Here is a 25,438-nt window from a genome sequence, read left to right as displayed (position 1 = left end):
GCTTTCCTGCAATTTTGCAAGTGGTCCGCTCGAGCGGCATAGTACGTACAGAGTCGATCACACTTGTCTAGAGCGCTTGAGTGGTGAGCTGCGGAGCAAATTAAATATTATCGGAGCTGCTCTGCTGGGGATACGGAACTGGTGCGTGCGTGGTTCACATGTCTATGAGGCTTCTCTACAAGGCACTTATTATGTGTGAAAGTCAATACCTACTTCAGAATTTCGCTTTATTTCCACCGGGCGGCACCGCTCGAGCGCTCTAGACAAGTGTGATCGACTCTGTACTCAAGGGAGCTGACTGGTTCGTATTCAAAGTGGAATAGCTAAAGGACGCCTAAGAGCAAGATAAAAACAACGGCATTAACACTTTGTTCACATGCGGCGAACTACAAGCGTAATGAACGAATTTTCCCACTACCCTTCAGTTAATATTTCCTCAATCCTGATCACGGCACCAGTTAAATCTTCCTGCCTTCGGTGATGGCCAGTTGGTGCTGGTGGGTTGCTCATCCCGAGCGATGAATGACGATGGCAGGTTGGACGGTGATCGAAGTACGAAGAGCCTTCAGGACTTCGTCCGCTCGTCCGGCGAAACGTTGCCGGTTGGGGCAGCAACTCCGACTTCTTAGCAAACAAAACTGATTTATTAAGGACGAGATCGAAGTACAAGGCAGGTGAGAAAAGACTGTTTAAGAGCGGCCGAGACTCGGCGCGCTCCTTCCAACTGTTTGGAGCGGGTTTTAAACCCTTCGATAATTGGGCACAGTTTTACTAAACCAGCTCTCACCCAGTTTGAACCAATAGCAGTGCAATGACACGGTACATACAAGTGGGCGGAGCCCAGGGCTCATCAGCGCCGTGGGCTTCAAACATGCTTAACACCGTGGCTCGGCACATGTGGCTGGTCACGTGTTCAGCAGCGGCAACTCGGACCGCGGGCTGCGCTCTGATTGGCCCTCTGCCACCCCTCTCCCCATAGGCAGCAGCGCGGAGTCTAGTTTCGCGAGTTTTGCCGGGAAAATTTTGCCGGGCTACTGCGATTATCAACCGCAGAAACGGCCGGTTGTGGAGGACCCTGTACCATTAGCGGGAAATTTGCGTGGCTTGGCGGTGCGCTCGACTATTAGGACAGCCCAGGCATGGTCATCGCGCTTGGAGCACGGTTCAACGACTTTGCCGAGTTCGACAGAGCGTTCCGCGAGTTTCAAGTGCAGAACAATGTCCTCTTCGTAGATAAAGCTACAAAGACGGTGGAAGTGGCGAATTCGCGGCTCAGTGCTTGCTTGGAGCGACTGGAGAAGCTGAAATATGCAAATGCGACATGCATTTGCAAGCATGGAGGAGAGCTCAGGTCCACAGCAACAGGCGTACGACCTCAGCAAAGGTGAGATTGAATACTTTCTTAGTTGCGGCGACTCTGTCTATAGAGCACCTTATGGGCTCAGCCCTGTGTACTGATAATGGTTACTATATTCTCATGGAGTTAACAACTAGCAGAAGAAAAAAAGAGTCAGGTTGCATTTATTTCCATTGTGCGAACTTTTTGACAACTGACTCAAATTTTAGTGCAGCAGCACTATTAGACGCATTTTCCGGTTTCCGGCATACGTTCCCGGGTTCGAACCCGGCCGCGGCGGCGGTGTTTCGATGCAGGCGAAATGCAAAGGTGCTCGTGTGCGGTGCGATGTCAGTGCACGTTAAAGATAATTATTCCGGAGTCCTCCACTACGGCACCTCTTTCTCTCTTTCGTCTTTAACTCCCACCTTCCTCCCTTCCCCTACTGTGCGGTTCCGGTGGCCACCATTTCCGTTCCTCAAAAAAAAAAAAACTCGTGCCTACGTCCATGAAGCCTGCTTTGTGGTAGGCGGCCCACAGATTTGTAGGCAATCTGCCAGGTGGGTACACCTGGCAGGCCTTCACCTGGGTGAAGGTCGTCAAGGTAAATGCCATCAGGGTAAAGTCCTTTGTCTCGAAGTCTTTAGGTGAAATGCTTTTGTTGTGAAGGCATTTCGTGTGAAAGCCTGTAGGTAAAAGGATGCTTTCACATTCACAGCATGTAAAGATGTTAAGTGCCCATCGTAACTATAGTGCTACTGCACAATATTCTGTGGTTAGGCATGTTGAGCCGTCTGCTATTTTTGCAACCTGTGTAGGAGAACCAAGACGCAAGAGAGGGTCTGTCCTGTCCGTGTCTTTCTGTCTGTTTTTCCTTTCGTGCTTTACCATCCATGAATATGAACCAACTTGCCCTACTTTCTGCTCTTCTAAGGGTTTACAGCCCTCTGGCATTGTGCATGCTTTTCCATGTTTTGAGGTTTTACTACCAGCTTGCCCCTATTGTTGCCACATGGAATTGAAACTTTTCAAGCATGCAAGCATGTCAGTTTGATTACAGTTTCTAAACTGTGTGCTGGACAATGAAGAAAGTATGTCCAGCTACAGTTGTATTTGCAGCACGACGCGCAAGCCAGCAGCTTGAAATAACAAAACTTGACTGCAACCACAACCACGAAGTCAGAAAAGAAATTTTTGAATCATATGCAGAGCGTCGTCGGCTGACAGAAGAAGAAAAGGAGTATGTGCTTCCGTTGATGGAACTAAACGTCCTGCCGAGCGTAATTGTTGGAAAGCTAGTCGTAAAGACAGGTAAGGAATGTGCTTGATTTTTCTTTTGATGAGCTCTTTTACTAGCACAGCCTTGGTTTGAAAGTAATAGTTTAGTAATGAATTGATTACATTGCTTTTAGGAAAGACAGTCACAACTAAAGACTTGCACAACATGAAGCATTCAATATATGGAGCGGATGAGGCCCAACTACTGGTTAAAGAGATTGAAAACTGCCGTGAACAACACAAAGCAAACATTATACCTGTCACTGATGATGATAAACAACTCCAGGTTCTCCTGATCCAAACACTGCACATGCAGCAGGCGTATCAGTCATTTCCAGAAGTGCTGCTGCTAGATGCGACTTACACAACCAACAAACTTAAGATGCCACCTTTTGTTTTGTTAGTACAAGACGGTTGTAGAGACAGCCAGGTGATCGCATACGCTTTTGTTGCTTCTGAACAGTGTCACCTTGTCTCCAAAATGTTGGAGCTTTTCGTCAAGGAAAACCCATGTTCTGAAAAGACAGATGTAATTGTCGTAGACAAAGATTTTTCAGAAATCAGTGCAATTTGGAGCACTTTTCCTAGTGTGCCATCGGTACAACTGTGCCAATTTTATGCTGTAAAGGCATTCAGAACAGCAACCAGCCAATTTGCAAGGTCTGTCGAAGAACGAGACCTTATGATGGTGGTATTCAACCAAATGTTGCATGCACCAACAGCAAGCAAGTACGATGAAGCAAGACGCGAGTTTGAAAGGTTTTCCAGTAAAGAAGGTGTGCAATACTTCGAGTAGAATTGGAACTCCATGAAGAACATATGGGCCCGTCACATCTGTGACCAAGAGTTTACCCGTGGAGCAAACAACTAACCGAGTAGAAGCACATAACCGTTTCATAAAAACAGCCCTCTCATCCTCTACAAAGCTTCACGATGCCTTGAGCAGATTACTGAATTTAACAACCATAATGCAACTAAAAGCGGCCCGCTCAGTAACCCTGCTGAAAACTTGTTAGTTTTACAACCACATGAAAGTGCACAAAGTTCAAGAAGTGTGTTCAAAAGTGTTGACACCATATGCTTGCTCAGTGATCAGGAAACAGCTAATCAAAGCTGAAGACAGTGACGCCGAAGTGAAACAGACATCTGAAAAAGAGTATGCTGTGGCTTCTATAACTGGTGAAGGCTGGCATCACATATCGCTAGAAGAACAAAAATTTCATTGCACATTCTTTTCCAAGATGGGCCTACTGTGTCGCCATTTCTTCGCCGTTTGCATAAAGTTTGATGTTCAGCCGGACCTCCAACAGGCAGTTCGAAAGCGTTGGTTTAAATGGTATCAGAGTAACTTCGTGTCATCTAGTGAGCAAGCCAGCAATGAATACCATGGGGCCACAGAAGATCTTGAAATCCTCTCAATGCCTGGACCAAGCTTTGAAAAAATGAATCGAAATCAGCGGTATAATTTCGCAATGCAAACAATGAAGGCCATTGCTGACACTTTGGCTTACTGCAAGTCGGAAACCTTTGCAAAGCGATTAAGGATTCTTGAAGACATAAACACAGCATGGCTGAAGGGAAGCGAGGCGGAAAAAATGCACGGCTCTATGGATTCCGATGGCAGCAGTGAATATGAGGAGGCGCCCAAAAGCGAATATAGTACATTAGAAAAAACGGTCACAAATAAAGTGGCGGGAAATGTGACTGAAGAAGCATGTGCCATTAAACTTCCCATTGTCAAAGCCAAAGGGCGTCCCACCAAGCGCCTTCGTCAGCGGAAAGTTCAGAAGCGCAAGAGACAGGGAGAACCAGTACCTTTTTTAAACTGACTGCTGAGGCGCAAGACACACGTAGGATATTTTAATGTGCTTCGTAAAACTGGCCCACACAAGCGTGGTACCCGATGAACAGCAAAAGCGTAGCAGGCCTTCGGTGCAGCTTTGCCCATCAGTAAGGCTGGCACTTGCCCTTTCTAGTGCCAAAGCACATCTAGCCGCACTCCCCCTGTATGCCCGTGTGAAGCCTCTGGTAGCAAATGTAAATGGCTCACTGGGTCAGGGGACACCTCAGCCGCTCCTTGTGTAGGTGGTGACATCCACCTACAAATTGAGGCAGTTATGCACCTTTACTTTTATCAAAACCAGTAGAAGACTTATACCTCCGTTCATTTTAAGGAAAGGAACGGCACATAACTGGCTCCGTGGGCCAGTGAACACCTCAAAAACACTTTGAGGTATGTAGCGGTGGTGCCACCAGAAGAAAAATCCGTGCTTTCACACAATATTTCATGCTTTGCCATGCCAAACCGCCAGCAGTCTTTTTTTTAATTTGTTAGCAGTAAACTGAGTGCAGCTGAGAAAAACATTCAATTATTCGGTAGATGCACGTTTCGTGTCATGCAGTTTTCATCTGGAGACTAAAGCAGAAAGAAAATCAAGACAAGAAATAAATGCTAGAGAATTCACACAGCAGGCATTTACACTAAACATGTTACTTGAAGCCACCAAAGCTCAGAAATGTTTCCATAAATGAAGTACTGAAATTTTAGTATGCTGATGGTGCACTGCAAAAATTTAAGGTATATATTTAAGGCATATACAATCGACAGATAACGTGAGCTTACACATGCAGTCGCATAACCATGAGAGAAGTGTGGGAGTCAGAGAAGTCCACTACTCGCATGTGTACCCCTCTTCAGCTGCTGCTGACAAAGGAAACCGGCTCTGCACTCGCATCACATCTCCACTCTCCTCACTTTTGGCATGCATCGGCTGTCGGCTACGGAATCGCGTAAACTCATAGGCAGCTGCGTGCATCACTCACCTCGTAACTTTTTTGCCACTGTTCCAAGCTCCCTCTAAACACTAAATGTTGCGGTGCCATTTTGTGTCATGCAAGAAAAACAAAAAGCAAAGTGTTCATAGAAGGCTACAAAATTGTCTTTTTGTTGAAATTTTCTGGTGCACACAATTGTGAATTATATATCTCAGTTCATTTTTTTTTTCAGTGCTTTTAGCTGGCATAGCTGGCAAGGATGCCGCAGTACATGTCCTTACTGGGCAGGGCCTCTTAAATGAGCAGGACATTGAAGTCCGTCCTGAGCAGCTGCCAAGTGCCCTTCTCGATTCTCGACTACAGGGTATCTTTACCCAAACTGAAAAAGCATTTTAAGCCAGATGCATGGCAGCTGCTCACATCATCTTGTAAAAATGTTTTCTCTTGATTACATTTATACCTGTGATACTTTGTCTCAGTAAATATTTATCACCTGTTCACAGTTGCAGCAAAAAAAAATGGAGATGTGTGGTGCTGCGGACAATGCAAAGAGAAGGATGATGGCGAGTTGAAGATGATTGCATGCGACCAATGCCTCGAGTGGTTTCACTGGTAATAATTTGGCCTCACAATTACAATGTTGTCATACACATGTACTAAAGTGCTCTTTTTGTTTTTCAACAGGTCATGCGTATCTGTGAAGAAGCAGTATATTTGGCGATCCTGGTTTTGTCCCATGTGCTGTGCATTCGAATAAATAGTGTGCTAATAAAATGCTTAATCATTTGATTCCTGCTTTCCGAGTTAACACTGAGCAGCTTATAACTGCTTTTCTAGCAATGCTACATTCTCTGCTCAGCGAAGTGGCTGCCTGCCTGGAATCGTGGAGCCGTGTGAAGTGCAACTTTTAAAGACTGTCACAATAAGTTCTAGTAGTTCACAATGAAAAAGCATAGCCAGGCATGCGAGGAAACAGTGGTAGAGTAGAACTACACTTTTCCGGCAATTTATCAGAAGGAACAATAATAATTATTTCTTTCCATTAAGTAAAAGTGCAGTGTGTGGCATAATAAGTCATAACCAGAACTCCCGTGCACGGTGGGCCAAAACTCAATTTGCATGCATCCGGCTTTCGTAGGTCCGCTGCTACTGCGGCCGGATATGTTTGCAAAGGAAAATTTGGTGACTGCTAGATGTACCGCAGATAGCCATGCAGATAGATAACCATGCACGTCGCCATACGCGTAGAATTTTGCACTGAATTTGTCTGAAGTGACGTCTAGCTGTGACAGAGCAGGGAGGTGCAAATCTCTGATCCAAATCAATCACGGATGGCGGGCGAAAAAATGGAGCAAGCAAAGCAACGTCGCGCGTACGTATGAGACCATCTGGCGCTGGACGGATGCTGCTTTGGTACCGTCAAGTCTATGCAGGCACACTTGGACAAGGTAACGTAGCACAAGGAAGCGGGCGAGGATAAGACAAAACCACCGTCTGTGAGCCATATTTAGAGGGAGACTTCGGCGGAGCTCGACAGCAGGCAAACCGCTGCTGCAGCCGCCTCCGCCGCTGAGGGCGCTAAGGTCGCATCGTGCGCATACCTTTCCCGGTTAAGGATCACAACGTCGTGCGCACAGACGGAGTCGTTCAGAAATGCATGGCCACAATAGTGTTTTGGGTTTCTATTTCATGTACTGGGAGGGCCAAAAGTTAACGGGACGTGTGCGTACATGCTCTATCCGCTGGCACTATCACACGGCTGTTTCGCGAGGCAGAGCTATGAACTTTTTTTTTTCTAAAAACATGCGTCCTGTAAAACTTTATTTGTGATATTACCATGCGTATGGCGTGGCAGTTTTGTTACAGAATATGTCTGAATTTTTTCTTATCACATAATTTCATTGCTTGTTCAAGTAAAAAAACTTGCGAGTGCATGAACGGTGTATAGATTTTATGCTCGAATGTTTTGCCACATTGTCTAGGGTACAATACGCTTGACAAACTATTTCAAACACTTTGCTCTTATTCTGTCAGGTACAAAAACTGTTGTGGTTTCGTTGCCACTCAAAGATGGATCCAAGCAGAATGCGCGGCCCTTACAAAATTGTGCCTGTGGAATGCAGGACAACTAGTAAGTCTGCACTTTTCACATGATCTTGACTCAGTACATTGATTCAGACATGTATATAGGTAATGGTTGCTGCATGAAAGCAGACAGCTCACTAGTATGCATGGGCAATGGATGCATTAACCTTCTAATCACTGTCTCATATTTAAACCAGAAATGTGTTGAACATGCTTAGCTGCTTTAAGAAATAAATTATCATTCTAATGTTAGTTTGGTCCTCATTAGAAAGTTCAAGCAAGATAAAAACTTTGCTGATCTAAATGCTTGTTTATGTTTAGTAAAAGGTGCGATTGGAGGGAATACGAGGCCAAGAAAGCTGTAACTGTCTGTAGTAGCAGTGAGAGGCACGCCTTCCTGGGTTGCTTTTGGCATAAAGCTCTCTTGCATTTTATGTGAAATATTTCATGTTAAACATAGCTACATCTTTTGTCTGTTGCGTGAGTTTTGGGTGCCTTATTGCCTTCATGTTTCTGGCTAATTTGGAACAGGCGACCTTCTTTGTCATTTTAAATTTCATATAAAAGTTTACACTTTTGTTTACCCTTTCATCTGTAGAAACTGAAATTTTGTAGTAGTGAAAGGAAACATCATTTTTTATGCTGTTCTCAAATGTGCACTCTGATTCTTTATTTCTCCTAGCTTGCACTGAAATCTAACTGAGGTGCAGATGGCACTAGGCTAATAAACAAATTGATTAACATGCCTTGACTTTAACTTTTGCTCCATGTGACCAGAAACATACCTTCACTTGAATCGTTCCTCGAGTTTTGGAAAAGCTTGATATCCTCAAGTATATCTCTTAGTTGCGCCGGTGTTACCTTGAGCGCTCCTCTATCGCTGCTATGCTTATATGAGGGTTGATAACGGCGCTCACCTTGTACTGGTGGCAACTGTGGAACTCTGACTCGAACTCTTTCATATTGCACTCGTCCGTACACTCATTCTGTCGATCAGTTCATATCAACTAAATTCATTGGCAGCTTTCCTACCAGGCCTCCTAGTACTAATTCCATGAAGAATGAGGAAGTGTCATCAGGGACTGAGATCTTGTTGTTGGAAAAACAAGCCTTGGAGAGAAGCTGACTTACAGATAGCTGCAAAAAAATTGTTTATTGCTAGAGCAACGGAGATGCTAGCGGGTTCATTTCGGCGGCTGGCACGGCAGAGCCTCAAGTGCCCCCACCTTCCCCTAGGCTGCATTTCTGAGTGCCTGATTTCCTGTTTCTGTTCTGTGAAAGGAAGTAAATGGGAAGTGTTTATTTGAATGTGGGTCCTATGCCAGGATGAACAAACCAAAAAGTGGCATTTTTCAGTTTTAACCGATGCCATAATATTTTTAACAGCGGATGTTTATCAGTGTTTTTCGATTAAAAGCTGAAAATACCGAGCCTACTGATAATCGCGTAATGATGCTGTGGCATGGGCACATTTCAAGCCATCTTTTGACACCTGAGTAATGTATCAAAGACTACCGTGTGCCAAGTTGTGGAGTGCAGTTGGCGGCTAATAGCGAGCTCGATGTGCGTGGCAGCTTCCACATACAGCTGCTCACTTGTGGGGAATGGCGTGTTGCATACAGGAAGCTGGGGGGCATCGGAGAAACTGTCAACCTGTGCGAGCATCTGGGATCTGCGCACCAACAGCTTGCCTATCGCCGCAGGGTATGCATGTCTTTCGACGCGTAGTGCTGTCCAAGGAGAGCACTGATTTGCTTGTTCCACAAAAGGAGTATTTGTGGTCAGTAAAAGGCACGGCTTTTCAAGCACATTTGTAATCACAGCCCCCAGCTTGCTTTGAACCCGCAAGAGACATTAATTTTTAGAGAGTTGAGCTCTTTGGTTTGGGTGCATGTGTTGCAACTTGCTGCATAGAAGCATGCGGTGTTTTCACCACACCCGAGCCCTGAGCTTCGCGAGGGCAAAGGGAAGGGTAACAAATTTTACACGAAACCCAAATAAACATAACTAGCTTTCAGACCATTCTTGAACAACGTCTTGTTTTACATGGGCTGTGCATCACCAGCAGAGACCATTTCCACACGCAAAAGTGTTTCCAGACATCTTTCACTGCATCTGCTGGTTATTGCAGCCCACAAAACACGTTTTACTGGGTTGTGAATGTAGAAATTGCTTGTAAAAGTTGTTTAGAAGACTCAGCATGACGAAATATATATGTTACATAGAGCGGCATGCAGATCGTGGGCCACATTTTGGCCTTTATCTCAACCTTTGTGGGCCATTCACGGCACCTCGAGTGGAAGGAGATTTCTTGAGGAGGCTTTCTCCGCAGAAATATTGAAATCATGAATCAAGATTGACCCAAGAGTGAAGGAGCGGCTGTTTTCTTTATGTTTGTGAAAATGGTCGTAAAAGTTTTTGCTGCGTTCTGTAATAACCAGCACATTGGATTCCCAGGTATTAGCCACTGCTATGCTATAGTTAAAAGGCTACACATTCCCATGCTCTCTTTAAAGAGACACCAAGATCAAATAAGGAGTTGGCTGTATTGGTGACTAATTCTATTGATAAGTGATATTTTTCACTGAAAACAAAGCCTTTATAAACTAGAGAAAAAAATACACCTGTTAGCACCACCTGACAATTTTTTTTCAAATGAGGTGCGTAAACAGCAGCACTTTTTTCTATTTATGCATATATATTAGTCCACACTGGTTTCCGTTTCATTGACGTCATTTTATTTTACCTACGAATTGGACACACACATTACACACAATTTTATTCTTGCTAAACATCAGAGACCAGCATGTGAGCTGTGTGGAAAAGAGATACAGTAAAGCACATTTTATGCTCGTGTAGTGGACTGGATAAACTGAGGAAAGAACACTTCCCAGATTTTTTTTTAGAAACATATCCCATTCCATCCCAGCCTAATCTTAGGACAAAATTCACTCGTCAATATCTCATGTGTCGTTTCATTCTTGAAAGAAGCAAAGCTTTTAAACCAGACATGATTTTTTAAACAACCATTTTGATGTCTCTCACCTATATACACACTAAACCTTGCGCTTGGCGCATGATGCCCTTAGTAGCCTAGTGCCATTAAATCGAGCCCAACTGAACATTGGTTTCCACTTCATTTGTTGGTAGCTAATATCAAGAAAAATGCAAGAATATATTTTTGCTGTTAAAAAGAGATGTGAAGAGAGCCTTGAAATACCAAGAAATTGATCTCTTCTAGCAATTGCAGTTTAATCAAATTGTCCTCAGTGTGCCTTCAGGCATGGCCCTACCAGCATATTGCAACACTGTGCAGAAAGTCTTTTATGTCCCTTTTTGATTCCTTTCATTACATTACATTTCTTGTGCTTTGCCATTCTTTGCTTTGTTATCCGCTTGCTTCATATTGTTACAATTGGAAGAAAAGGTATAATGTGTCATTGAGAGCATGTTCAGATTGTTACAATTATAGGAGGATGTATAATGTGCCATTGAGAGCATGCTCACTGGGGCGCAACCAGAAGCGAGCTTGACTTGGCTTCAAGTAGGAGTACTTCAAGGAGTACAAGCTCATAATTGAGTTGCTACAAATGTTCATGTGAAGTACAAATACTTATAATTTGTATTTTAGCTTCCACGGGAAACCTGCCGGCGCTGGCAAGCATCGTTTGCAGCAAGCTCCGGCGTGGCTTCTGGCTTCAGTGAGACTTCTGGTTCCAGCGAGACTCCTGGCTCCAGCGAGACTCCTAGCTACTTCGTTAGTGGCACTTCGTCACCCTCAGCTCTGGACGATAGACAGGGTGATATATCCAGTGCTGTCTCATGCAGTGAGAGTGAGTAGGATAATCCAAAGAACTGTTCCACATCTGAGATCGATTCTGCAGGTTCTTTTAATCCAATCACTTCCGGGAGCCCCGACACTACTAAGCGTGCACTTTTTGAGGGCAGTGCTTTCAGCAATGTTGACGCATGCCTCATTTTATTGGTACTGTTTTTCAAATTTAAACTAAACAGAGAGCGTTTGGACCAGATTTTTGTTCATTTTTTCAGCTCTGTTGACATCTTCCAACACACTTCCAAACACAACGTTTAAATTCTTCAAGTTGTTGTCAGGATTTCAAAGAGGCACAGAAGTGCAGACACTTTTTTTTGCAAAAACTGTCAGGAATATCGTGAAGTGGACAAAACAGCCTGCCCCAGCTTTGATGAGGAGTGTCAGGACACCCTGCAACGTGGCCTAGATCTCATCGACTCCTTTCTCACCACCGCTGGCCTCTCTCCTGCTCCTGAGAAATCCGAGCTTCTCCTTCTCAACCATTCCTCCTACCAGCGCTCACACAACCACTTCGTCTCTCTCCACCTTTCTGGCTCTCCGATTCCTGTCGTCACACAGTGCAAAGTTCTTGGCTTCCCTTTGCATGCGGCTAAGAATGTGCAAGCCCTCCACCGCGCTGTCACCACCTGCCACTCTGTAACTCACCTCCTGCGGCGCGTGGTCACTCGACGCTCAGGTCTCCACGAGGCTCACGCGTGCCGCGTTGCCCACGCGCTGGCCCTCAACAAAGTCTTGTACTTTGCACCCTACGCTTCCTTCAATCAGACTCAACTTAACACTCTCGAGACTGCCCTTGTGGGCCTCTACAAGGCAGCTCTCAACCTCCCTATCACTACCTCTACCACTAAGCTCTTTGCCACAGGCCTCTTCCATCCTCTTCGTTCTCTTCTCAGTCTCCATCGTGACTTGCAACTTGCCCGGCTTTCCCTTACCCGTCAGGGTCAGTGGTTATTGACTCAAGCGGGTATCTCGCCCATTCCAATCTCCCCGTTTACCTCTCCTATTCCCACCCCCGCTCCCAATCTTCGTATCCTTCCCCTCCCGACCAACATGTCCCCCGTCCTGCACGCCGGACGTCGTCATGCGGCCGCACAGCACCATTCTCCTCTCTTTGATATCCAGGGTGTAGCTTACACGGATGCCTCCTTCGTGGCTCCTCGAGGTTCCTGCGGCTACGCCCTGTACCATCCACACCTCCCTGCTCCTGAAACCCACACCAGCGGGCCGTATCTACACCCTCCAGACGCATTGTCCCTCGAGGTTCTCGCCATTGCGCATGCCCTCCAGTCATTTGCCCTCCTTCCCTCTCTCCAAGAGTACACAGTCTATTCAGACTCACAAGCCGCTATACACCACATACAGAAACGCACCCTGACCCCTTCTCTCCAACAGGAGGTCGAACGAGCGGTCTCCGCACTGCAGCCTTCCATCGTTTTCCTCCGCTGGGTCCCTGGGCATTCAGGGATTGACGGCAATGAGCTGGCTCATCAGCTCGCCCGCGACACACTTTTCCGGGCACCGTTGATCCCCTGGCCCAAGCCCTCGGAGAACGGTGGAAGGCTCACCCTTCGCCGCACCATAAAAGAGGTCTACCTTGAGCTCCGCCTCGACAAACGCCTTTACCCTCCTCCTCATCCATCACTCACGGTGCCGGAGTCTCGCCTTCTTCGGCACATTCAGATGAATGCACTTATCACCCCGTCCCGCCTCTTCCTCTATCGCTATCGATCGGACCCTTCCTGTCCCAACTGCCCCTGCATCTATGCGGACCTGGCCCATTGCCTCTTCTATTGCCCGGCTGCTCAGCAGTCGGGTTCCTTCCCCCCACCCTTTCTATCCATCACCACCTGGCTCGACTGGCTTGGCGCTGAAGGGGAAGAAGAACAGCGGCTTCTGGTCGCCCAGGCGGTCGACATGCTCGGCCTATAAATTATGGTCGAATAAAAGTCTTTATTACTACTACTACTACTACTACTGATACATTACGGCCATTTCTTGAAAAAGACAAAATATATAAGTATTTTATGAAAAGAGTGAGTTCAGCCAGTGATCACCCTCTAGAAGACATTGTGGATGGCACAATGTACCAAGGCAGTGCTGCCCACTCATCAGAATTTAACTTCACGCTCCTCTGGAATACTGATGGTGTGCAGGTATTCAAGAGTTCCATAAGATCCCTTTGGCCAGTCCACTGTGTTATCCCTGAACTTCCGCCTCTCGTTCGAAAAAAATTTCAAATCCTGACACTCTTGTGGTTTGGTGTGAAACCATTGATGAACGCATTCCTGAAACCTTTTTGGAGTTGCGTCGCCTTGCAACTAACGGGCTTACATGGAGACATCCCGAAACAGGCAAAACTGTAACATCATATGTCTTCGCTCCTGTGTCATCAGTTGATGCTGTAGCAAGAGCGAAGCTGCAAAGAATTCGGCAATTTAATGGGTTGTATGGTTGCTCATTCTACGAGCGCCCAGGATAACCAACAAATGCTGCCAAGCAAAGGTCACGTACACGTTTACATCCCTGGGAAAACGTACACTCTAAGGAATGGTCATAGAATGAGGCGGCAAGCTGAACAAGCTGTCAGCAAAGGCCATCCGGTAAAAGGTGTTAAAGGCCCTACTATTAAAAACCTCATCCCAGGTTTCGACTGCAGCACTGGCTTCGTAGTTGATTATATGCACTGTGTCCTCCTTTGGGTGGTGAGAACATTTCTCTGTCTTTGGTTTGACACTAAACATCATGGTCAGCCATGGTACATTGGGCGCCGGGTAGATGTGGTGGACAGCAAACTTCTAGCAATTAAGCCACCAGATTGCATAACTAGAACTCCGCGTTCCCTCAAACACAGGTGCTACTGGAAGGCTAATGAACTGCGTGCATGGCTTCTGTTTTATTGTTTTCCGGTTCTGTCTGGCACCCTACCAGATGCTTACCTGGAGCACTTTAATCGCCTTGTTGGTGGAATCTATATGTTGCTGTCAGAGTCTGTTTCTTCCGAGCAGGTTGATGTGGCAGAAAAATTGTTATTCAAATTGGTTGATGGTGTTCATGCCTTATTTGGAGCACGCCACTGCTCCTTTAATGTACATCAGCTTTTGCATCTTGTTGAATCAGTGAGAAACTGGGGGCCACTCTGGTGCACATCAGCATTTCTTTTTGAGAACAGGAATGGGCAATTGCTGCGCCCTATTAAAGGAACCCAGAGCATTGAAAAACAGCTTTCACAATTAGTTTGCTTGAGCAATGCGCTGAGCGCTCTCCAGAATGAGGGAAAGGAGATTTCTGATGTCGATTTTGTGTTACGCAAGATTGAAAGTGTTCACGAACTTGTCGTCTAAAACTTTTATTTATCATGGTGCATCATGCCGACCAACTGCAGTAGCCAGAAGGGCATTGATTCTTTCTTTTCTTCAATGGACAATGTCAGTCTGTATAGAAAAGTTACAATTGGTGCACACACATTTTCTTCTGTGCTCTATGAAAAGCAGCCAAAGCGAAACAATTTCACAGTTTTGTATGTAGTTGGTGAGGAGAGAACCTTTGCATCAATTCAGTGCTTTGCTAAGTATGCTGGAGAACTCTATATAGTTGTAAACAGGCTCCTTGAGCACGCCGAGCAGTACATACACAGAGGGACAGGATTCATACTGCCTCATGTTGTTTCCACATATCCAAGTAGCCAGATTGATGATTCCAGTTCCGCCAAAGCTGACCAAATGTGTAAAGGTGCTAGATTTTGTGTGTATCTCTCCAAATTCTTACGGGGCAAATTTATAACTTACAAAGGCGGAAAAATGCATTGAACACGCTGGGAATAAGACTGGACAACCCTCCCCCCCCCCCCCCTGTCTTTCAGTGCACTGCGTAGCGGCACTATCACCGTCAGTAGTGCTGCGCTGCCTCGGCTCGTGACAAGCGCTCGCGCTGGCTACATGGGGCCACGTGCGGAATAGACTAAAGACAGTTGATTCCTGGTTCCTGGCCTGTTGGCTTCGTCCGCGTCGCGCTCCGTTAATTTGTAAGGGACTAAGTCTCTGCCCCTCTACAGTTTGGTAAACCCGTATGTGATGGATGTGGATAAAGCCACCACGGTTGCGGCACCCAGGCCCCAGGTCCCGGCTCATACACCCGCTGCGGAGGACATAGCCAGCATCCAAGTTCACCTGCCATCATTTTGGCCTCAGAATTCTGTCGTATGGTTCACGCAAGTGGAGGCTGTGTTCTACCTTCGGCGCATCACTTCACAACGCGTGAAGTATCTCGACGTCGTGTCGACTCTCTCCCCCGAGATAATGACGTGTTTTACGACGTTTTGAAGACGCCCGACCTTCCTACGCGTATGATCACTTCAAGGCTACGATCCTGGCCCGGAAAACCATCTCGGAGCGCACCCGCCTGCAGCAGTTTCTCAGCACTGTGGACCTTGGCGACTGTTGACCATCTCAGCTCCTCCATCGCATGCGACAGCTGCTCGGCGATCGCCCACAGACGTCAACAGCCCGCTACTCCGTGAGCTGTTCCTTCAGCGCCTGCCTCAGGAGCTCGTGGTCGTCCAGGCTGCAGCAGGTGATGTTAACTTGGATAAGCTCGCGGAGTTGGCTGACCACGTCTCTGACTACTCTGGCCCGTGTTCTGTGGCTGCAATTTCTTCCGCCGCGTCGTCCACCCTCGTAAACCGGCAGTCATGCCTCTAGGCTAAAATCAACCACCTCACGAGCACCGTTGCCGCACTGCTAGCGTCTATTCCTCGTCACTACCAGCGTTCCTCTCACCAACGGTTGCGCCATCGTTCCAGTTCCAGTCATCCATCGAGCTCTGCCCGTGATGGGTTCTGCTAGTACCACCGCAAGTTCGGCGCCGGTGTCCGTCAGTGCCGGCAGCCTTGCCTATGGTCGGGAAACGTGCCAGCGAGTCATTGATGGCGGCCGGTGACTCTGGCTCTACATCCAGCCGCCTACTATACGTCGCCAACAGGATCTCGGGATGCCGCTTCCTTGTAGACACCTGTGCACAGGTTAGCCTCGTGCCTGCCTCACGCCTCGATTGGCAACGCGTTGTGCAAGGATCGCCTTTGCAGGCGGTCAACACCTCCCAGATCGCTCCCTATGTACAGCGCTCAGTCACCCTCGATTTGGGCTTACGCCGCACGTTCCGATAATTGTAATTATAATTGGTTTTTTGGGGGAAAGGAAATGGCGCAGTATCTGTCTCATATATCGTTGGACACCTGAACCGCGCCGTAAGGGAAGGGATAAAGGAGGGAGTGAAAGAAGAAAGGAAGAATGAGGTCCCGTAGTGGAGGGCTCCGGAATAATTTCGACCACCTGGGGATCTTTAACGTGCACTGACATCGCACGTTCCGATGGATTTTCATTATCGCGGACGTGCGGTTTGCCATCCTCGAAGTGGACTTTCTCGCCACTTTGGCCTGGTTTCGACCTTCAATCTCGTCGACTGGTGGGCCACACGACTGGCTTGTCTGTGAACGGCTTCCTCGTCCCGGTGGCCTCCCCCATGCTCCAAGCCGCTCCGCAGCTGCCGTCATCCGTCTTTGCTACGGTTCTGGCCGATATTACTGCCATCACGCGGCCCTGCAACCTTGAGCTTCCCGTCCGTCGCACTGTGACGCACCACATAGTCACTACGGGCCCTCCAGTTTTCTGCCGACCGCTCTGCCTTGCTGGCAACCGCCACTTCATTGCCCGCCGCGAATTCGACCATATGCTGCAATTGGGCATCATTCGGCAGTCCTCCAGCAGTTGATCTTTAGCGCTGCATATGGTTCCGAAACATGACCCCGGCGATTGGCGTCCCTGCGGCGACTATCGTGCCCTTAACGCCCGCACTGTCCCTGATCCATATCCTCTCCTTCATATTCATGACTTTGCGGCCGACCTGCATGACATGACCATATTTTCCAAGACTGACCTAGTGAAAGCCTACCCTCACATGCCGATGGAGCCTGCAGACATCCCTAAGACTGCAATTGTAACACCGTTTGGCCTCTTCGAGTACGTCCGTATGCCCTTTGGCCTGCGAAACGCTGCTCAGACATTCCAACGCTTCATCAACGAGGTCACTCGCGGCCTGCGTTTTGTGTTCGCGTACCTCGATGATCTGCTGGTTGCCAGTTCCTCGTTAGAATAACACGCTGAACACCTGCGCTTGCTCTTTTCACGCCTCGAAGAGCAGGACTCGTCATCAATCCGGCCAAGTGCGTTTTTGGCGTCGACGCCATCGAGTTCCTTAGCCATCGTGTCACAGCGCAGGGCATTCGACCTTTGGAGAGCAAGGTGCGCGCCATCCGCGACTTTCCTCGCCCCAAGTCCCTTCGCAAGCTTCGCGAGTTCCTCCGCCTCCTGAACTTCCACCGACGTTTCTTGCCCGGAATTGCCCGCATTACCCTTCCTCTCACCGATCATTCAAGGTCACCGCATGGTCCTCACACTCCTCTCGAATGGACGTAATCTGCCGAAACCGCATTCCAAGCCGCCAAGAACACCACTGGCCAATGTTCCGTTGCGTCTCATCACCGACGCCTCTGGTGCAGCTGGAGGCGCCGTCCTGCAACAGCTTCAGGACGACTGTTGGTTCCCGCTGCGTTTCTTCTTCCAGAAGCTCAAGCCCGCAGAAAAACGCTACAGTGCGTTCGGCCGTGAATTTGGCACTTAAGTCACATCTTGGAAGGAGCCGTTTTTTATGTGCTCACGGACCACAATACCTTAACTTTGGCTTTTCGTGTGAATCAAAGCTCATACACTGCACAAGAGATACGGCACCTGAGTTATATTTCTGAATTCACGGTGGATATAAGACACATCGAAGGACCCGTGAAGTGCCGCCAATGCGCTCTCCCATGTCGGTGCTCTTGCATCAGGCGCGCTGACTTCGCAGCGCTGGCTGCCGCACAGACGTTAGACAGTGAACTTCGAGCTCTCCAGGCCAACCCTGGCTCTCTGACCTTATCGCCAATGCCCCATGCCGTTCTGCTCGGACACCATCCCGTGCGACGTTTCCGGTGGTTCTCCACGGCTTTTTGTACCCACCGCGTTCCGCCGCCAAGTCATCGAACAGCTGCACAACGCAAGCTATTCCGGCATTCGTGCTACGCAGCAGCTTGTGAAGTCTAGGTTCGTCTGGCCAAACGTCAACCGAGATGTGCCTCGCTGGGCTCGTCTGAGTGCTTGCAATGTCAGCGTGCAAAAACAACGTGCCACACGCGATCGGCTCACCACCCTTTCCGGCCCCCCGACTGTCGTTTTAACCATGTACGCGTCGACATTGTTGGCCCTCTTCCTCCATCACGAGGCTTCCAATACATCGTCACGTGTGTTGGCCGCTACACACGGTGGCCCGAAGCCTTTCCACTGCCCGATATCACGGCCTGTACGGTGGCGTCCACTTTTGTCAGTGAATGGATATCCCGTTTCGGCTGCCCCATGGTAGTGACGACGGATCGTGGCCGCCAGTTTGAGTGCGCCTTGTTTCGCGCCCTGACATCTCTGCTTGGCGTGTGGCATGTTCACACCGCCGCGTATCATCTGTCCGCGAATGGCATGGTTGAACGCTTGCACCGACAGCTGAAGGCTGCCCTTGTTGCACGCGAAGCTTGAACATCTCTGCCCGATTCCCTTCTTTTGGTGCTCCTCGGCCTTCGATCAGCCTTTATAGAAGATTTTCAGTGCACGGCGGCTGAAATGGTATACGGGACTACCGTCCGTTTGGTAGGCGAGTTCTTCGTTGTGGCCCACACAGAGGACATCTCTCCACCTGCCTACGTGGAACAAGTATGCCTTCTCTTCAGGCGCCTGCAACCCGTCCCCACACGTCCATCGACTCAGCACGTCTTCGTGAGCAAGGACCTCGTCCGTCCACCCATGTCTTTGTGCGTCGAGATGTCATCAAGCCTTCACTCACCCCTCCCTACGATGGCCCTTATCCCGTCCTGCAGCGGGGTGAGAAAACTCTGGTGCTGTCCATCGATGGACGAGAAGAAATCGTTGTCATCGACCGCGTAAAACCCGCTTACATCGTGCAAGTTTCTCTTTCAACCCGCCACCACCAAATCTCAAGCCCCACTTCCACTGATAAGCACTGGACCTGAGATCATTGTTGCCCATGTCACTGACCTCCACAGTCTGCTTCTCATAAGACATGCAGGCTGCACTCGACCCCTCGATCAACAAGAGGCGCGAGAATTAGCAGGGCTTGTTAACAAATTGACTTGGGAGAAAGAAGTAATTTTGTGCTAAGAAAGCGACAAAATTCTTCCACACACAGGCAGTTCATACTAGTATTGTCATTCTAGAAAGCGGATGAGCTCACTACTGCTGTGTCCGACTATAGTAACGAAAATCTGCGTTTGAGGGTCGCGTAGACCCACACAAATTATTCTGCTGTGTATACTGATAAAGAGCGTATATGCTTTTTAAGGGCGGGCACAGCTGGCAAAGGTTAGGATTAACTGGAGGGGCATGGGAGAGGCCTTTGACCTGCAGTGGGTGTAGTCAGGCTGATGATGATGATACTTGTTAAAGAAGAGCCCAAAGCCTTACTGCAAACAATGTTAGTTGTATTTAATATTGGCTCTTACATCTCAGACGAAGTGTGTTTTATGGCACATAGGCAGCTAAGACCATAATGAGCCAAACACATAGTTTGGCGTTTCGGATGAAGAGACATACCAACTGTGTTCTCTTTTAAATAAATACAGGATATGTTTTTCACTCAGCATGGAAGAACTTGGTAGCACTGGTATAACAGAAATGAAAATCGAACAGCCTGGAAGCAAGCCGGTTTCCCTGTCATACTGTTTCGCCTGCCATGCATGCTGAAAAGAATAACAAAGGAACTAAAGTCATGGGCATTAGTTTCTGACAACACGTTGCAGTATAGCTGCCCTCTCCGCCTTGTGAGAAAGTATAGTTATTGACTACCACTGCCTAAACAACCGCACTGCGAAAGACAAGGGTCTGCTGCTTTGCATTGATGGCCTTTGTTGAAAGAAAAACTGGTAATGGCGCAAGAAACGGGGACACAGAAGGCACACAAAAGACTGTGTCCCCGTTTCTTGCGCCATTACCAGTTTTTCTTTCAACATGAACCAACTCGCCCAAACTAGAGTTTTATAAAATGTCTTGTGCCAACTTATCTGAGCCGTCCTTGCCCAAGGAAATTAGGTAGCCATCAACATAACGAAATGCTACTATGCCGAGGTCTTCCAAACAGGTCTTTGATGCCATATCGACTCTGGACAGAGAAATGTCACGGAGGAGCAGTGCGACCTGGGATCCTCTGCATACGCCTGATTTCTGATGTAAATACTGCCCTGCCAACTCGCAAAAGTGGAGTTCTGTGGAGTTATAGTTTCTTATGGACAGCAACTTGGACAGGTGCTCTGCAGTGAGGATCTACATGGAGGACCTGTACTATTCATTGTCACATGATAGACTGCTGGGGCATGTGCAAGACTGCATCAGGGTGGACAATGAACAGGCTTTTAAAGACGATTGCATGATTTCGGTTGCTAGCTTCATGGGGCTGTTGTCCTTTTACTGCAATTCCTCATTTGTCAGTTGGTAGTGTGGTATTTACAAACAGGTCGTACCTTTTCTCAGCAACATTTTTTCGTGTAAAGTCGGTAAGGCATTAGAGCCCTGTTTGAAAGACCTCAGCATAGTAGCGTTTCGTTATGTTTATGACTAAATAAATTTCTTGGACATGGAGGGCTCAGATAAGTTGGCACAAGATGTTTTAGGAGTCTTTAATGCGTGCGGTCAAGGCCTGTCTTTTACGTCAGAATTGTCTAAGCAGAACTGTTTGCAGTTTCTTGATTCAGACGTGCGATTTGTGGATGACCATATTTGTTGAGGCTACAGCCCAAGATCGGGGAAGCCTCTTTTTAGGTATGAGTCGGACCACTCGTAGCTGGGGAAGGATGGTGAAGAGGTGTACTTGTCGCTGGCTACGGTCAGTAAAGATGGAATCACTTCATAGGAGTGCAATCGCGTGCATGACGTCAGCTTTACATAAGTCATACGATCACTGTGCTGAGGATGGATTCTCATAGGTTTTCAAGCAGCTGGATTCCCACTTGCTCATCTCACCAACCTGTCAGAGCAAGATTTCACTCGCTCAAGGGAAAGGAACACATACTCGCATGATGCTGATATACTTTACCTCTACAGTATTTCACACAGTCTTGAGAAAGAGGCGGCGAAGTATAATGTTGCTGTTGTCGTAACAGCTAAGTGCAAAATAAGAGGCCTTTGCGCCGTCATTAAAGAAAGGCTGATAAAACTATGCGTAATCGTCCACAATGGACAGTGTCACATAAAAACAGGTTCACCACTTGCAAAAGTAATGGAGTTTATTGCATTCCACTGCCTTATGGCTGCAACTACTATGTGCAGACAGGCTGATATCTGAATTTGCTCCTGAGTGAGCACTTTCACTCTATAGGGGGGAAGGGAAATTCTAATCTGGCACTGCACGCTCAATCTTTTGAATGCAAATCTGAGAATGACGTGTCTCTTTGCACGCCTAATTTCCGCAACACATCAGTGGTTTATGGAAGGGAGAAATCTGTCGGTAGAAAGTTGAGGCTTACTACATCGGTAACGCCAAGGACACGTGTGGCTAAGCCGTCGGTAAACCTTCACCGTAAGGAATTTGCTTTTTTAGATGATTCATTAGTATACCAGTGACTTTAGATTGCATTTCCCCATTTCACTGCTTTGGGGTATTGTGTGCATGCATCTCTTCGCGGGTATACTCTATGCGGCTTTCCTTCAAATAAAATTTCAGTTGTTAGCCCAGCCGCTTCTTGAGCTCATGTCTTCTCCTGTGTTGTGCCTTCTGGCTGATTTCAAGGTGAGTCAGTACCAACTCGCCCAGTCATGAGCCTTGTTAAGTATTACATTTTAAATAAAGCGAGAACTTTAATAGGCTATGTTGCCGGGGGTCAACTCAGAAGAGAGCGTCAAACGAGTGGTTGTAATTGGAAGAAGATGCTGCGGGAAAACAATTTTTCGAAATCGGATAATTAAGTAGAGCCAAAAAGGTCCAAAAAGTGGCTGGGCCAGAGCAAAAGTGCTGTGAAATTTGAAAACGACGGAAGTAGGCGGAGCTACACCATTGCGCCAAATTTGATAAACCAGAACTGTGAACCAAAGCGTGGTGCCAAGTTTGGAAACTCGAAAGGGCAATCACGTGACCGGTGATAGGTGACTCATACATAAACAGGAGATAGAAAAATAATGATAAATTAGAGGCAATTAGGTATTACTGAGAAGCACAAGTTAATGGGCGGGTGTTTAGTGAGTGGGTGGGAACGATGCATGGTGGAAAATTTGAAAACTCGAAATGGTTGCTGAGATGAAATGAGGGTAAATTAAGAGTTAATTGATAACCAATCAAGTGAACAAGAAAACAACCATGGTGCCAAATTTGAAAGGCGACCAGTGTCGAGGAAGCATCAACGCTTTCACATTCTTTTTGTGTGTGTAGCTGCAGTGGTCTCTATTTTTTCCCTTTTTCAGCCCAGACAAAAGGCCACTTTTCTTTGCTCATGGGCGATGTAGCTAGGAACCTGCGGCCAGTACAATACTGGACAGCGTGCATCAGCAAGCTTGAAAAAAGCACTTAACAGTAAATAAAAATTGATTATTTGTATATCAATTCTAATGGTTTTATGCATGAATTACTCTGGAATGCACAAAGCTTGTGTTAATTGATAGGTGACCATTAACAAGCTGTGCATTTTTTTACATTGCCTACTCCAGAATACTCAAACCTCCATTAATTGACAGGTGATAGTAACAACTGCAACACAGCGTACGAGCACTACACAAGACACTACAGAAGACAAGAAAACTACAAATGTCAAGACAGACTACGCAAGACAGGAAGACTACAGAATATAGACTACAAAAGACAAGACAGACTACACAAGACATGCCCAAAGTACGACAAGACTACAGAAATTTTGTCTTAGAATCCGGTAGTGTGTTTTGACTGGGTGGACATCAATTTTGGTTCTAATCTGCCAAGGTCAAATTTCGGGGTTTGTGGGCCAAATCTGAGAGTTTACACGGGTCAAATTTGGAGGTCGCGATCATGTTCAGCGCGGTCAGTTATGGCTAGATATTGATTTTGGTCCAAATCTGCCAAGGAAAAATTTCGGGGGTGGGTAGGCCAAATTTGGACGTGACCATCATGGTCAGTTACGGCTACACATCAATTTCGGTCCAATCCTGCCAAGGTCAAATATCGGCGGTGGGTGGGCCAAATTTCAGTTTGCCCGGGTCAAATTTGGAGGTCGCTATCATGTTCCTTGCGGTCAATTATGGCCAAACATCGATTTTGGTCCAAATCTGCCAGGGCCAAATTTTGGGTTTGGGTGGGCCAAATATTGGGGGTGGCCCGAGATCAAGGTCAAAGACCATGCCACCAGGGTGGTAATGGTGAACCTTGCTCACATAGTACACCTTATGTAGCTTGCAGTAAGGATACTGCTATGGTAGGCATCAAAAGGTAATTTCAAAGTCATCCGGAGACAATCTCGGATAGTTTTGCACCGGGTAGAGCTTTCGCTTAAAAAGGCATGGTATGTCTTGACAGGCGTACCAGTGACAAGTCACGTCCACGGGCATGTATGTGCCTACCACAACACACACACAACTGCTACAGTATCCGCAGCTGACATGTGTGGCGTACATGAAATAGAACAATGAAATTTACCGCTTACTCGTATTCCCTGTAATGGGACTACAATCTGAGCGCCAGCAAATCATGAATTTTTGAACTACCAAACTAAATATGCTATCATGAAACTTACAGAAGCAATACACTGCACAGTGCAAATAGGCTTCCACCATATAGGGAGGACCTGAAGGGAAAGAACCTGTCTGAGTGGAATGAGCATGTGTGGTCAGCGTTAAGGCCTAGGCTAGATTAGAAGCTAGTGACCAAGCAAACACACGTGTTAAATAATGTCTCATAAGTGACAGGATATAAAATAAAAATGATAACCGCAAAGATTAGGAGTCTATTAACAGTCCATTCATCGAAAAAGGAACAAGTTCTTACGCGCCAAAATCGCTGCAGGCCGAATCAAACACACATGTAAAAATTTTCGGAGTGAATAGAGAGAAACAATAGGGAACAACACAAGGTGAAATTTCCTCTACGAAGAGTACGCCACAGTTGAGATTGCGCACACTTATGCCGAGTAGCCACTTTCGCGCAATTCACCCCCATAGTGTGAACAGCAGTAACCCAGCACCGTATGATCGCACGACACGAATAAATGCCAAGTGTGCCGCGTCTTACTCACTGCGGTAGCAATTCCCCCACGAAAGTAAGCTTAAGTAAATCTCAATAACGTCACCGTCGGCCCTTCTACTCACTAGGAAAAATATTCCTTTCAATAACTGCAAATCGCATGCAAAAGCTCAAGCTACGAGCGGCTGTACCACCGGTGAAACACCCCAGTGTCGCCACGTCAGCGGACGACGTTCAAAGTGTGTATCAAGCATAACAGCACCGACACCGCGAAAACTCCAAAAGAGCAGTGACGCGAAACTCTCACAACGCATGCTCTGCCCAGTTTAGCTGGCTGCACTCTTGAGTTTGAAAAACTGCCCGAACGAGCGGTCAAGTAGACTGACTCGCCGCCGCGACTAAGTGAAAACGTGGGGTAACAAAGAACGAAAATTATTCTCATCCTCTCGCCTCCGTGGTTCCTGGTATCGAAAAAGCACGAACCTTCTGTAAAGCGAGGGTCACCTGAGTCGCTTTGGGACTTTGAACCCTCATAAACCAAACATAGCTGTCTGTTCCAGGGCATGCCCACACAATTCGAACACATTACCATGTTCTTAACCTGCGCCTCGGAGGACCCCCCTTGGTGAGCTATCAGGGAAAACCGCGCGGGAAATTAAAGAAAATAACGGATACTACTTACCGCGGACTCGAATCACGTCGGCCTTCGACATCTTGACTTCTCCGAGGTGATGAACGAAGAATGTCGAATCCCTTTGCGGTGATGCTGCCTTGCCCACGACCAGCAGAGGTGGTACGGCGCTCAATATAAGGACGTTGATGTCAGGTGCCAGACGCCGAAA

The 25,438-nt window shown here is 47.2% G+C and overlaps 1 pseudogene; it reads left to right on the top strand.

Moving 5' to 3' along the window:
• Positions 1-1,151: 1,151 nt before the first annotated feature.
• On the top strand, positions 1,152-17,984 carry LOC144118543 (uncharacterized; annotated as a pseudogene).
• The last annotated feature ends 7,454 nt before the right edge of the window (positions 17,985-25,438 follow it).

The sequence above is a fragment of the Amblyomma americanum genome, chromosome 1, assembly GCF_052857255.1.
Source record: "Amblyomma americanum isolate KBUSLIRL-KWMA chromosome 1, ASM5285725v1, whole genome shotgun sequence".
Taxonomy (NCBI): Eukaryota; Metazoa; Arthropoda; class Arachnida; order Ixodida; family Ixodidae; genus Amblyomma; species Amblyomma americanum.
This window is presented reverse-complemented; position numbering and strand designations above follow the sequence as displayed.